The sequence below is a fragment of the Cygnus olor genome, chromosome 1 (genome assembly GCF_009769625.2).
Source record: "Cygnus olor isolate bCygOlo1 chromosome 1, bCygOlo1.pri.v2, whole genome shotgun sequence".
Classification (NCBI taxonomy): Eukaryota; Metazoa; Chordata; class Aves; order Anseriformes; family Anatidae; genus Cygnus; species Cygnus olor.
In genome coordinates this window covers 145,435,468-145,450,929 of record NC_049169.1, presented here as the reverse complement: position 1 = coordinate 145,450,929, position 15,462 = coordinate 145,435,468, and positions in this window count along the sequence as shown.

Sequence of the window (15,462 nt, the reverse complement as noted above, 5' to 3'; positions counted from 1 at the left end):
TTTTGAATAGAAGCTATCCCACAGCCGCTGAAAGGAAAACATGTAAATACTGCTGAGGAAAGAGAGGATCTGCAGGCCTGCCTTCACCACCCTTGTAAACCGTGTCCTGAATGCCGTCACGCAGCGCGCTAATGAGAAACAGCCGAGCCTTAGCATGCCTCCTGCCCATAACTCACCACACATTTGGCTCGGCCGGGCCTAGTGACTGTGAGCGGGGCCCAGCCCTGCTTATGGCTTCTTCTGGCTCTTATCAGAGGTTTGGTGGTGGCCTTGTCCCACCAGTAGCTTTGGCCGTGGGGTGACACTGAGAGCAGCCACCAGGCATGGTGCAGCCCAGAGAGATGCCAAAGCTTTGGGTGGTTGCTCCTGGTTGACTTCATATGCTCTTACAATCCATCGGTCACAGGGCACGCAAAGAAGGATGTTAACAACATTCGTAGTGATCTCACTGCCTTCAGAAGTGAAGCCGAAGCTGTTTTTCAGCCCTGAGGAAGTGGAAGCATGTCTTGTAGTTTGGGCTGTGGGATTTGACAACAGCTATATTTTTTTGCTTTAAACTTGGATTTCTAAATGAGAAGGCATAAAGAAAGACCCAGGGAGGTTGTGGAGTCTCCTTCTCTGGAGATATTCAAGGCCCGTCTGGACGCCTACCTGGGCAGCCTGCTCTAAGGAACCTGCTTTGGCAGGGGGGTTGGACCCGATGGTATCTTGAGGTCCCTTCCAACCCCTACACTTCTGTGAAGACTGGATTTCATGTTTCTGTTTGCCTAGAGCTGGACACTGGTGTTTTGCATTAGAAAGCAGTGGTCACTTATTTTTAAAAGATATTTAAAAAATCAGTGAGCCGGTCTGCTGCTTCTGGATGAATGCCGAGGCACATCCACATACTCACACATGTTGCAGGCTGCCGTGACCTGAAGAACTTACGCCTCAAGTACGCAAAGACAGGCGCAGGAGAGGATGTAGCGTGTCCTGCTCTCTTCAAAGCCACAGCATTTGCACAAGTGATGCTCTGCACTTTATAGCTGCTCGCAGCTGCCCCGCAAAGCTCAGCCTGTGCCAGCTCTCTCGGGTGAAAGGAGAGCGGTTTGCATACCAATGAGGTACGCACAGGCTCCCTCCTTGATAATGACAGAACACCAACGAGCTCCTTAGTTGGCACGATTTTATTGTCTTCATCTTCCTGACACACGAGACTCGGTGGTACAAATAAGTAACCCACATACAAAGGGAAACAGTTGTATTAAGAAATCTGCATGGCATGACAACGGTACAAGCTTTCTTGTTTTGTGATGGGTGTCATTTGAGTGAGTTAATAAAGAAGTTGTCTTTGGGGGATTTCTGGTCTTCTGCGATAATTTCCTTCAGTCTGAAGGTACTTAGAGCTGAGATACATTTGCTGGGACCCCGTTTGGATGCTTGGATCAGCGCTGCCCGCACTGTTCCCATTCTTTAGGGGAATGAAAGATCTCAGTAACTGGGGCTAGCAATCCAGAGCTGTGTTCAGACAGCCCACTGCATTTGTACAAGTCCCAAGGGACACAATTATTTAACACTGGTGATGTAGCTCAACTAGACATGGCTGTTCCTTGGTAAGGATGCACTGGCTCTGCAGCATCCAAGAGTTTTATTTCTCTGAAACTTTTCAGAAGCCCTGGGGAGCACAGCGTTGGGAAGCATCTCAGCCATGTAAAAACTTTCTCAGTGCCCTGCAAGGGCCAGAGGGACAGGCGCTGCATCTGCTGTGGGGCAGGCCAGAAAGTTGTGTGGTCTGTGGGTTGTGGTCACAGTTTCTCGGAGTCAAAGCAACCTGTGCTGGCTGCATTCACCGGTTCCTGCACACCAAGCCTTTTGTTCACAGCCTTTTTTTGGTAGGTACAGGGCAAGTAGGTGCCTGTGAAGCTCCCCTATATTTCAGAAAACTGGCTCAAGTTTTTAGAAGGGGCTTTGGCTGCCTAACATGAGACACATTATGGAAGAAGCGTGATTTTAAGAGAGCAAGTGCTGAGCACTTCCCAAAAAATCAGATCCTTTGGTAAGGTGTCCTGTGTTGGACATCTGAAGTCACTTGCCACTGTTGAAAATATAGTCCCTAACAGCTAACTGGGGGTCTTCTGAGAATAACCAGTTTGGTGCACTATAGATTATTATGGCTTTGTCTTCTCAGCAGTATGCTTTTGCTACTGTTTTGCACACACCCCGGAAAGCCTGCTGTAGTGCTGGCTTGCCAAGTGAGAATCACACCACGCCACCAAGCTGTTCTTGCACCTGCAGCTGTGCACAATACAAGCAATGAACAGGGACAAGTCAAGCACAGTGACAGGAGATATGAAACGATTTCCAAAACTGCCTCAGGTCCTTCAGGTTGTAAGAGGTTAAATACAGGCCTGCCAACTCTTTTGCTATTTGGTATTAAAAAAAAAAAAAAAATGTCATTTGGTAGGCAGGAAAGCAGATGCCCATAAATATTTTTTTTCTTTCCATACTGAAAGTTCTCATCAAAAACTGAAAAATGCTTCATTCTATAAAAAGAGATGCTCTTGGAAATGAAAAACAGAAATAAAACTTAGCGGACGTTACACATTTTGGAAAACGCATTGGAGCGAAGTAGTTAAAATTGCATTTGGGAGCGAAGTAGTTAAAATCGATTCTGCTAAGAGCTGATTATACTTCTGTGCTCATTTCTAAGGTAACAGAAATCTCCTTTAGCAAAATGCTAAGTGGAAATGCTATGAGGATTCGCAGTTATTATTTGTGAGGTTTCTCTGTTCATACAGAAGAGCTCCTTTTGGATGGTGTGCGGTCCTTACCAGAATGGGAGTAAGAGAAGAACTTGTTCTCTACCTTTCCCTGCTATTTCCACCACAGAGTGATTTTTTACTCCGTGTTCATCGGTGCTTGCTCGTAACCTGCTGTACAAATCCAACCATTAGGTGGAGCTTTTCTACAGCTGAGAGATGTGATCTGTGGCAGCTCTGCCTGGGAGGGATGCTGCACCGCAGGACTGAGTAATGCCCGCGTGTTGTTATCTGCTGGCTGCACGTGGACACGAGAAAAGCTAAAATGGGGGGTGTGCTGTATTTTAATATGAAATCTTCGATTGTTTTTTTTTTTTTTAATTTCTTTTAGTATTTCTATTGCTGTCCTTTCAGTTGAAAAAGGCGAGAGATGGTGGGAAAGTGAGATGCATCTAGAGGGCAGTTGACGTGCTGCTGCTGAAGTGAGGTACATCCAGAGTGCAGTTGACCCGGTGCTGGTTTTGGGGACCAAAGATGGAGTTGCTTGCCATTCAGTCAGAAATGCAGGCGTGGGACTGCTGGAGATGGCCATGCATTCAGCAACAGGAAGGGGACAGACTGTCCACTTCAGTGTGAAGTTTCTTTGGATAGCCAGACTTGGCTATCCACATTACCCAAACCAATCCTTCTGTGATCTCCATATTACTAAGCCCATCCAAGAGGTTTCTTGCTGATTTGAAGAGTTTGGGAAGCTTTTCACTGTGGTCTAATTGGATACGACATAATCATCTGAAATACTTTACTAACGGCTGCTGCTGGGAGCCTGCCTGGTTCCTCTGCCTGCCCCACTGCTAGCCACGAACCCTCCCCTTGGAGGAACACTGACAGGCATGGGACATCAACCACCTCACTAGGAAGCCTGTACCAGGGTTTGACCACCCTCACGGTAGAGAATTTTCCCTAATGCTCAGTCTGAACCTCCCTTGACACAGCTTTGAGCCATTCCCACATGTCCTGACATCGGTGCCCAGGGAGCAGAGACTGGCACCTTCCTCTGTGCTTCCCCTCCTCAGGACTTGCAGAGAGCAATGGGGTCACGCCTCAGCCTCCTCTTCCCCAGACTGGACAGCCCGGGTGTCCTCAGCCTCGCCTCATGGGAGACTTGCATGACTTGATTGACTGCATCTATAGCGAAACCAGGGCTTTAAGGAATTGTAACTAAAGCTGACAAAAATAGTAATAATAGTAATATTTTGCTACATTTAGTGAGGACTATGGACCTGGTGCCTTTAGAGACTTTGAGAGGTGCTGGCTGCCACTGTACTTTAGTGAAGCAGAAGGCTGTCGCATGGCATAGGAGCAGGACTGTACAGCATTACGCCCGTCACACAAAATTGCAAAAGCGAAGAGATGTGTCAGCAGAGGCAGCGACAATATCTGGTACTGGGTCAGACGCAGTGAAATGGCAGCCTGAGAGGGCTCCCTCGCTGCTTCTCCTGGGGTGAAGGAGGCTAGGAAAAGCTCTGAGGGACTGGAGCCAAGAATGGGAAATGAAATTTTTAATGTCTGTTGTGTACGTCTCCTGGGCAAGGATCTCACCAGGGTTGGTGCCTGGTGATTTGCACAGTTTGTGCCACAGATGATGTAGATGTACATCCTCCTCCCCATGCTCCTCTTCTTTCTTAAATACTCACTTCTGGAGTCTCTTTGCTTATCAGCAATGCCAAATTCCCCATCAGTGTGGTCAGGAGCGGCTTGTTTTGAGCTGCTAACTGCAAGACACTCCAAATGGTTGCCTGTGCTCTTCTGGTGATTGCCGCTGAGATTTGCATGGCCTCGCTCCCTCCTGTCTTGAGGAATTGATTGTGCTAACTCCTGAAGCTCAGGGATGTTCATTACACTTAAGGATGCATTCAGTGCAAATCTCCATCATGCCTGAAGTGCACTTCAGGGAGGAACCCTCAGTTGGCTCGAATGGATGTTTTACCTCTTACCATCAGAGATGAAGGCACGCTGTGATCTAAAAGTTAACCCTCAGGAGATGACTCTGCCCAAACAGAGGGTGTTGCACCTTATTCTCCTTGTGCTGTATCCATCAAGAAAACCAGGCATTGCAGGTGTGAAATGGAAGAGCCGAGGCACCCCCTGGTACCCACCGATTCACTCTCCTGGGGGGCACCTGCTGCACACTCGGGTAATTTTCTGCTAGACAGAATCCTTTAATTCGTCACAAGGCAGTGATCTTTCAGATGTGAATAAGAGGGGAAAAAAAAAGCCTTTAAGTTTCTTTTGAAAGATTAGAAAAAGAATAATAAAAGCGGCTTCTCCTATGCCAGCAAGATCTGCCTGCTGTTTTAAAATGCCAGCTAGCAGAGAATTTACTATTCAAGTCCGGTGCAGACGCTTTATGTTGTAAGGGCTTTTCTCCAATGGGAAATGAAATCATGGACAATAAAAAGTAAATTACAGCTTAGGTTTAGTACAAAGTGGCCTTTATGGTTGCCAGCCCATAAAAGCTGCAAGGGTGACATACACCTCCGTGCAGAAAGGCAGCGTTGTACAACCGATAAATTCCCTTCAGCGTCTTTTTTTTGAGGACCAGTGTGGTATACAAATGCACTTCTCATTTTGTGAGCCTGCAGATGCCAGGAAGCCTAACTCGTGGCATGTTGTGGACAAGAAATCAAAGCCCAAGCCTCTTCAGCAGCCAGGGGATGCTGCTGCATGCATGTCCCCTCTTCCTCCCAGCAGTGTCCCTGACCAGGCTGGCCCAGTTGTCACGTATATGACTCGTGCGCGTTATTCGGGCAAAGGGATTTGATCCCAGCGTGCTGCCAGCCCGCTCTTGTCCTCGCTCCTTGCTGGCCGCGGGTCGGGGCGGCCTGCCAGCCGGGCTGGAGCAGCAGCCAGGCCGCACCCAGCAGGCCGCACGCTGTGGGAGGAGGACATCCAAAACACTTGAGGGGAGCCAGGGCCACAGGGAGCAACCAACGCTTGCCCTCTCTCTTCCTGGGCAGCTCTGAAGCTCGGTGCCACTGAAAAGATTGGGCTTTTAATTGTTTTTTTGAGCAGCCCCACCTTTGCTGTCACGGAGCCAAGATCTGCATGGGGGTGGCTGTGGAAAAAATGAATCGACTCTTTAGGCCATGCCTTTAAATACCTGAACTCGTCATTACGGCACTGAGCTGAAGGGGTGCACAGGAGATTTTTGCTGTAACATCTCTCTGCCTGTCTGCTGTTCACCAGGGGCAGAGGAGCCTTTGGAGCAGCCCCGTCCTCATTTCTCCAAAACAAAGTTTGTCCTGTGCACGCTTCACGCAGAAGCCGCTGTTGTGGTACACACACAAAGCCACGGCCCATTAGCAGTGTTCGGCAGTGCTGGCTGCCTCGTATTACTCCTTTGCACATCAGGCTGTAAAATCAGCACTTCCTAAGACTTTTGGTGCTAGCTGCAGTGCCTGGCTGTGCCCGCATGCCCAAGGACCCAGGCTGAGACAGAAATCCCAAGAAGAGCTGAGCTCCCCCAGCAAGGTTTTCAGCCTCTCCTGCTGACATTATCCCCCAGAGAGGTTCTCAGAGCCTTTCAGCATTGAGCTGCTCCGTACTCCTATACTTGTTGCACATTTGTCTGCAATAGTTAAGAATAACTTGAAATGGCGTATCCCTCCCAACAATAATGCATGCAGTATGTGGCCAAAGTACCAATAGCTTCACAGGAGGTTAAATCACTATTTTTCCAATATTAATAAGGCTGAAAATTTGCATTCACAGTAAGAGCTTTTGTAAAACCAATGTCCTTTGAGGATTTTTCTGCAGATAAATGAAGCGTTCCCTTCCTGCCCTCACTACTTCTGCTAGCAGTGCCACTCAATGCAGCCATAGACCAACAGTTCCCATTAACTGGTGAAAAGGCAGAGCCTGGAACGAGCGCTTTTTGACATAATTAAAGCTGACACTGCCTACCACCATTCCTGGAAAAAGTGTTAGCAGAGTTTCATTAGAATGAGTAAATACAAATAGAGTTCACCCTGAACAGTCGTCTTTGTTACAAACAACACCCATTAGTTAGCAAGGGGAGTCTGGAGCAGGACTGAATTCACATTGATCTCAAAGCCCTTCTCATATTTAATTTATAAACTGATGATTAATTCAGTGATTAGCTAATTCACTAGCAGTGATTAATTTAATTCATGTCTTCAGGCTAATCTTAAGAAAAAAAAAAGCCCAGCTTGGATAGATGCACATCAATGTCCTTGTGATTAAAAATGACAATGTAATGCCCTGGAGAGTAAAGGAAAAAAGAAAGATTGAGTGACTCGGTGGCATGATCAGCTGTAAGTTCTTACTTAAGCTGTAGCAGTATTTTTCAGCTGTGATGTTTAAATGTGTCAGTTACTCTAATGATCAGTGGTTTAAAAGATGAATCTAAGGGTCCTTCACCGTAGCTTTCCACTGTGTACTTGGAGAATGATGCTGTTTTGGAGCAGTCTTCCAGCTCTGCTTCTCTGTCACTTGTTACAGCAGCTGCCTGCCAGCTAGCCTCCCTTTCAGCAATGTCTTTTTCATGCTTCACCAAATTATTTGATGAGAGTGCTTGGTACTTCTTAAATCCAGGACGTTTTTTTCTATTTTCAACAGGACTTCCATCATATTTCGATGCATCATGCAATGGGGATGACTGGGGAGACTTCTCTTTATTAGACAAACAGGTCTCTTTTGGGACAGTGTCTTTTGGGACAGTGTTGCTTTTACGTTTTATGCCATCACGTGGCAATGAAGTTTGAGAGCTCTTGAGGTCACCTGCAGAGCCTTCTTTTCCTGAATCATGATTGTCCTTCTTCCCTTTCTTATCCGAAGACTGTAGCTGGTATTTCTCTGTTCTCAGGGGTACACTCCTCTTTTCTGGACTACCAGCTTTATACTTCATTTTTTCATCAGACGGTGGTGTCGATTGCTTCTTTTTGGCTGTGACGCTCTTTTCTTGAGGTTTCACCTGCAGATTTGAAGATGGGGACTGGGACATCCCAGAACCTAGATCTTTGCTTCTATCTTTTACATCATTTGCATCAGGCTTTTTAAAACTTTCAGTTGCAGTTTCTTGTTTTTCTCCTCCTGGACTATTTTTCCCAGGCTTTGCTGATTTACTTGGAAGGGGTAACTGATGGTTCCCAGCACACTGGTGTTTATCATCCTCTTTTACAGCCTTTGTTTCAGGTGGCCTGATGTCCTCTGCTGATGGTGTCTTTTGCTTCCTCTTCCCTGAAGTAGTTTTTTCTTGGGATTTCATCCCTTTTTTTGAACAGGGTGACTGGGGCTCCTCAGAATTTGGATCTTCATCTTTTTCTTTTACAGCATTAGTACCAGGCTTCTTAAAACCTGTAGCAGCTGATGTTTGTTGCTTTTGATCTTGAGCATCCTTTTCTTGAGGCTTAGCCAGTATTTCTGAAGATACTGATCGGTACTTCTTGAGATTTGGAAACTTGTTCTTCTCTTTTGCAGTATTTGTACCAGGCATTGTAAAATCTTCAGACCTAGTTGCTGTTTTCTCCTCCTGGAGTTTCTTTCTCATGCTTTGCTGATTTACTTTGACAGTGGTAACCGGTACTTTCCTGGGTGCTGGTGTTCATTGTCCCCTTTTACAGCCTTTGTTTTGGTGACGGGATGTCCTCTGCTGCTGGTGTCTTCTGCTTCCTCTCTGCTGAAGAACTTCTTTCTTGAGGCTTCTCCAGTTTGTTTGAAGAAGGTGACTGGGGCTTCTCAGAGGTATGTTTAGTCTTTTTTTCAGCTGACCTAGTTTCAGGCTTTACAAAGTCAGCAGGTGATGTTTGTTGCTGAGGGGAAGATTTCTTGTCTTGCTTCACCAGAGGATTTGATGACGGTATTTGATTTTTAGGACCACATGAAGTATTCCTCTCATCCTTCATGACTCTTTTTATGCTGCACTGGATCGTTTTTCAAACCATGAAAAGTATTCTCCTCATCAGTGGTGTTATTGTCATTGCTTGCCGTATTTCTTGGCGGCACTGAATAATTCTTGAAGCTCAACTTTATGTTTCTTTTCCCTGCAGTGTCATTTGCACGTTTCATTGGTTCATTGACGAGGACAGTTGGTGTTTCTCATTATTGCAGCAGATGTTTTCATCGACAGTCATATCATGTTGTGTTTTACAATATCTCTTGCAGGTGTTGGGCACTTCAAGCCCTGCCCAGTATTTTTCACTCCTTGAATGTTAGTATCACGTTCTGATGAAGATAGCTGAGGTGCCTGAGACTATGACACTCCTCTCATTTGAAGAGTTATTATCATGATCCATCGTATCGCTTGGTGTTGATACTTGTTCCTCCTGAAATTTATGTAAGACACTTCTCTCTTCTCTCTCCTCTGTCTCCATGCTCTCATTGCCATGCTTCATGTCATCATCTGAAGGCAAAGGCTTGTTTTTTATATTTGGAGACATTATCAGTAGCTTTTGCATGCTTCTTTTGGCCTGACACCAATTCAGTTGATGAAGGAAACAGGTTCTCTTCCTGCATATCACTTCCTTGCTTCAAGGTATCATCTGGAATTTGTGTTTGGTTCTTCTCCAAGAGTAACAGGGGCTTTCTTGCTAACACAGTTTTATTTTCATGTTTTCCTGTTTTCTTGGTCGAAAGTGAAATATAATTATCAAAGCTCTGGAGTGTAATTGTCTCTTCAGATGTAGCATTTTCATTTTCTGTTTCATGATTTGGGGACAGCAGTTGGTTCTTAAAATCACATTCATTTTTCTTCTCCACTGTAGTATTGTTCTCATGCATTGTCAACTCATCTGAAGAGCGTAATGGATGCTTCTCATAGCCGTGACTGCCATGCTCATCTTCCACACCACCAGCTCCTGGTCTTACCACATCAGTAGGTGGAAGGTCCGGGGGATTTACAAGAGTGTGGTGGATTCTTTGTCCTGCAACCCCACTCACTGGTCTTGTTAAAAGGTTTGATGAGGATGACAGCCCTGTTTCAGAGTCAGGCCATGGCATCTCGTCTGCAGTGGTCTCCTCACGCTGAATGAAATACTTGGACAGCTTATGACAGGTCTCCAGGTCAGTCAAAGTACTCCTGCCCAGGACTGGATTGTCTCCATCATTCATTATTTTGTTTGATGAAGATAATTGGCCCTTCCCCAAATCCTCTTCTGCGAAGTGAAATCTGTGTTTCACAAACTCACCTGGCAAAGGGCCTTGTTTCTTTTCCCAGTCAGAAGAGGTGTGCTCTTCTGCAGCACCAGGCTCCTGCTCCTGGCTCTCCTTTAAGGAGAGCATAGGTTTGGTCTGATTCGCATCTGGATTTGACACGTCGGCACCGGAATTACCAAAGTCATTTTGGTGGGCTGGGCATTTGAGGTGGCTGCAGCTGCTTGATTTTGGGTTCATTTTGCTTCTGACACTGGGGTGTTTCATTCTCCTGTTCCTTTTATCTGGGACAATCACTAAAATTTTGCTAGAAGTAGAGTGTATTTTGTCTTCACTGTGATACTTCTCTCCTTCTTTGGCTTCCTCAGAACAATCTGCCTCTTAAACCTGGTGCCTGTTTTGAGCTACGGTGGTCTTTTACCAGCAGCTGGTGTTAAAAGAGTTAGCTGTCGGTCCTGTGTCACAGGCTCAGCTTCAAAAGATGCTTGAACTCTCAGAGAGCGAAATGGCAGGGTGTTTTCCAGGGCTTTCTGCTCCGGGATACATTTTTGGCCTGCAAAAAAAGGATCCTTTTCTGGCTGTGTGAGCTCTGGGTCAGCTTCCTCAGAACAATACACGTACATTATTATTTCAGGAATCTCATCTGTTTTAGTGTCCTGAGGACTTGGTTCAGGGGATCCTTCAGCTTTGCTAGAGTAAGGTGAGCTAGAGGGTGGACCATCATCCTTAACACGTTGCACAGCATTGGTAGTCCCCAGTAGTGAAGATGTATCAGGCCCAGCTGATAAGTTATTCCTGTTGAAGTCTAGACTATGTTCAGATGCAGGAGGAATGCAATCTGCAAGTGCTTTATTTTTACAGATGGTAGAAGAGCCATCTAGATGAGGATTAAAGTCAGGTCCTTGCTTTGTGGAATCTATTTTCATCTCAGCACTGTCCTTTGCATCAGGCATCTCCTTGGGTGCCATCAGTATCTGTTTCTTGTCCTCCCTGTCCTGGACTGCATGTGCTGGTGTTTTCTTCTCACCAGGCTTTCTCTCAGACTCTCCCTTTTCCTTCAGTGGTATGTTGCGATTGAAAGGCTGTATCGCGGCGTTATTTTTGACCAGCTCCAAGGATGGTTAATTTCAGTAGCCATGCTGAGTCTGGGCATTGGAACCATGGAGCACACTAAATACTGGGACTCAGGACTATTTATATCTGTGGCTGCCAGTGCTGCCGTGCGCAGTACTCTGACCTCGGGTTTACGAATACCTTTTCTGCTGGGGAAGTTTTTAGTCTTCTTCTCACCTTGCGCAAGAGTGACGCTTTCACCTCCGTGGCTGAACAGAGGGAGCTTTGTTCAAACTGCTCCTTCAGCTTGGAGAGGACTGAACTCTTGTTGACTATTTTGGCAAGCCACTGTTTGGCCCCTTCTTTTTCCAGACGGGAGACTTCTCCTTGGCTTCTTTTTCTTCGGCAGCCAGAAATTTCTTCAAAATGTCCTTCACTGTGTTTTTCCCACTCTGGCCGCTCCACCTGACCCTCTCGCTGGGCACTGTGTCTTCACCCTCTTCTGCCGCTTTTCCATCTCCTCTTCTCTCCTTGCCTCTGTCTAACTTGTTTCCAGCCCTGTTCACCCACAGCCTCTCCTTAATAACCAGTCTGCCGACTTCTCTTCTTTTCTTGATGTAAGGCTCGCGATTGTTGTTTAGAAACCTGGACCGCAGGAGCTGAAATCGGGTAGGGTACTGCCCCCTGTTTGGGTCTGGAGATGGTTGTTTAAAACTCACCTGGTTTTCTTTACCTTCTGCCCATTTTGTCCTCTTGCTGTTGAGCTGCGGGTCGCAGGCTGCGAGCTCAGTGACGTACAGCAGCAGGCTGCTGAGAACAGCAAAGGCCCCTTGCTCTGTTGCCATCCTATTGAGCTTCTTCTTCAGCACCAAAGGGTCTATCAGCATCTTATCTCCACAAGAGTTTGTGCTTTTGGTGCTGCACAAGAAAAAACACGCATGTTCTTTTCAAGTCATCAACATTGCTGCTACCCATCCTTATTTTGCTTTAGTGGCATGCTACTGTGCATAAAAATGAAAAAAATACTTTGACTTTGAACTTTTCTAGAGAGTTGGTGTTAGTGGCCTGTTAAAAAGCATGCAAAGTGCTTTACAAGCTTCGTGAGGCATCGTGTAGCGGAGCGCACAGGCTTTACACTGTTCCTGTGGCACCGTCGGCTGTTTCTTCTGTGCTTTGTGGCAAGTGGAAGCACTCAGGGGAACAACAACGCTAGTCAGGGTGACCTCATCTCCTCCGTGCCACTCCTCACTCTAATTTGGTGTTACAGTGGCCTAATGCAAGGACAACATCGAAGCTCTTTTCCCCTCCTGCTAGGTAAAGCGTAGGTAAAGGTAAATACGATGAGAACACAGCAGGAGAACATGGTTCTGCCCATGGGTTACCAAAACAGACTCTCAAATGATCCAAATAAAACAAAATATCAAGGCTGGTGACCACAAATGTACTACCGATGGTTTTTGCTAATGGTACTGTTTAGAAGTCAGGAGGTATGCTTCCAAAATAAAGAGAAAAAAAAAACAACAACACGTGATTTGCATTATTTGCATTTTGATAGAATTCAAATCCCAGTTCAAATTTATGCTCTTAAATCTTCTTTCTGAAAGAGTACCACCACACAGCTCAGCACTACCTGACAAACCAACAACCGTGGCAATGTCACTTGGCTGCAAGACCCTTTAATCTGGGGCAAGAAGGCTGGTATGTTGGATCTACACTTGAGGTACTGAAGAATCAGGCCCTTGGACAGCTGGGGATTTAGGCAATGCTTTAATTGGTGTGGATCAGTTACTAAATAAATACTGAACTCAGCACAAGAGCTGCAGTGTGAAGTCAATAACAATAGATGGGGCTGGAAGGGAAAAAAAAAAAAAAACAAGAAGTGTCAGCTTTCTAACACCACAAAAGTCTGGAAGGCTACTTCACCGTGCAGAGAAATAGCTTCATGCACAGAATTGCAGCCTGCATACCAGGAGGGTATTAATTTTTATGAGCAGAAGCCGAATAAGAAATTCTTCAAATTAAACCCACACGTAGAAAACGAAGAGAAGCTGCAGAGGCTCATCCGTTGGGGAGTGTCAGGCTTGAAAAGCTGTGGAAGGCCCTTCTGTGCCCCAGCAGCTGTTACCCCATGGACTCGGAAAGAAACTGGAACTGTTCCCCCCAGTTTTATTACAGGGGCTATTTGGAAAGTGAGGGGCTGCTCCTCATCCGTTTGGGTGGTGACATTTGGATTCCACTTGGCTGCGTTTCAAGTGCACGCACATATTGAAAATTACATCCCTCGGCAGTGGGATGAAGTTGCCATCTTGAATGGAAGAAGGTCTATTTATAATGACTTTGTAGCTATATTTAGAGGCCAATAAAAGAAAAAAAAAAAAACAACAACGTGACAACTGGCACATGTCTAATGTGACAAACAATACTTTGTTGGTTTTGATTGGGAATAAGCACATTTCAACATGGCACAGGTGCTCTCTCCCATGTGCACAATGTGGTAACATCTACCCTTTCTGTTACTGAACGCACCTCAGCTGAGGAAGCAAGGATTGTGAAGGGAAGAAGATCAGGTCCTCTTTATTATAATTACTAAATGACTTATGAGCTATAAAATCCAAACAGCTTCGTTAAAATATATTACTAGTGAGCTCCATTCAGGCTTTTCCGTTGACTCTGTGTTGGTAACATATAAATTAGCGTGTTCTTATATGATGCCTTCTGAAATGTAGAACTAATGGGAAAAGTGCATTGCCTTAAGTACCAAGCAAGACATGTTGCCTGGGTTGAGTGTTTGATCTGTATTCACCAGCAAGAAACAGAAGATGAGCAAACGGCTATGGCACCTATTTAGAGCATCTGTAGTTCTTCCAAGGTGATCTCACCTACACATCAGCATTATGATCATGTACATCTCAAAAGCATTCTGTGCAAGGGCTGTGGCACAAGGAAAGTATGCTGAGACCACCACAGAAAATGTGGGGTAATGATGAGACTGTGTTGTCTCAGTGTTTGGAGAACAGCATGCTTTCCCCTCTGAGAAGGAGGTAAAAGACTAAGGGTTTCTCAGGTACTTTAATTCGGGAGTGTGACCACCATTTTCAATGGGCCAAGACATCATCCCTAATATTTCTTCACCACCTTTTCCCAATTTGCATCCTGCTGTTCTTGGACGGTGTGACCTATCAATGAAATATATTCACCTCTATATCACCTACACATAGTCAGCTCTAGTCCCACCTATGGCTGGGAGGAACCAGGCAGGTACCCGCTGTGAGCAGGGGGAACCCCAAACCAGCAGCGACCTCTCTGGAGAAGTCACTGCACATTGTTCTTAGTGCACATGATGCTGCTTTGATGTGCTGCCCGCTTCTGGAAGCGCTGCTGTAAAGATGTGTTTTTCGGTGTTCGGAGGACAGATCTCTTGGGCCTCCGCAGGAGGCAAGGCCATCTTCAAAAGTTTCCTGCCTCCTTGTCCCTTGAATAATTTAGATGCGTAAGACAGGCAGTTTACTTATTTATTTATAGGTTCTTTGGAGACACTTATCACAGCAGTATCTGTGTGGCGACAGCCTGATACGCTAAGGGGCTGCAGTGCAACCCTATCCAGAGGCCGTCCTGTCCTGGGGAAACCTCTGCAGCAGGTCTGCTGCCATGTGGTGGATGGAGCTAGCACTCTCCTCCATCCCTGCCCGCACCCAAGTGCACCAACCCACCCTTCGCTTCTCACTGCGTTAGGGCTCTGGGGGATGCAGAAGAAGCGGTGGTGGCATCTCACAGTGCTTGCTAAAAGCATCCAGCTGAAGGAGTTTCTGGTTCGCTGCCTCTGACAATAAGGTGTAGGCCTTTTTAGTGTTTTTGATGAAATGATGGCCAACATGCCGCTCACCTCAACAAGTGCAGAGGTAGTGCTTTGTAAATCCAGCCCTTGTGAACCACCTTCTAAATTACATTCTCTTACTTGTCTCTGAAACTAAACTTGGTCCTCAGCAGTCTGGACATACAATGAAGTGTGGAGGAAATGGTTATGAGTGTGCTTCATCCTTTTGTGATTCGTTTTTTTTAAAAGAAACGTCAAAGTACTGGAGAAGATCCTACCTGATGCAGGATATGTTTTTCTCTCTTCTCTATTGCTGAATTTATTACAGGTATGCTAGAGTCATCATAAACTAGAAGGAATGCTTTTAGAAAATCTTGGTATTCTCTTAAATCAAAAGCTACTGACACAAACGATCCTTTTTGTTTAACGTATCTCCAAAGCAAATAAGAAAGCACCTTGCAAAGCTGCGAAGACAAAACATGCCAAAACAACAGTGTTTGAAGTAGCCCATAGTACAGAAACCTTTTTCATATGGGTATTGTCATGCAGGCTTCTATTCATAACAACATGGATCACCTGCTCCTCTTTCTGCCACATAACATCCCAGTGACAATCCCAGCAATTGCTTACATGGAAAAAGGAGTAGGAAAGCACTTATGTATTTTTAGCTATCTTTTTAAAACACGC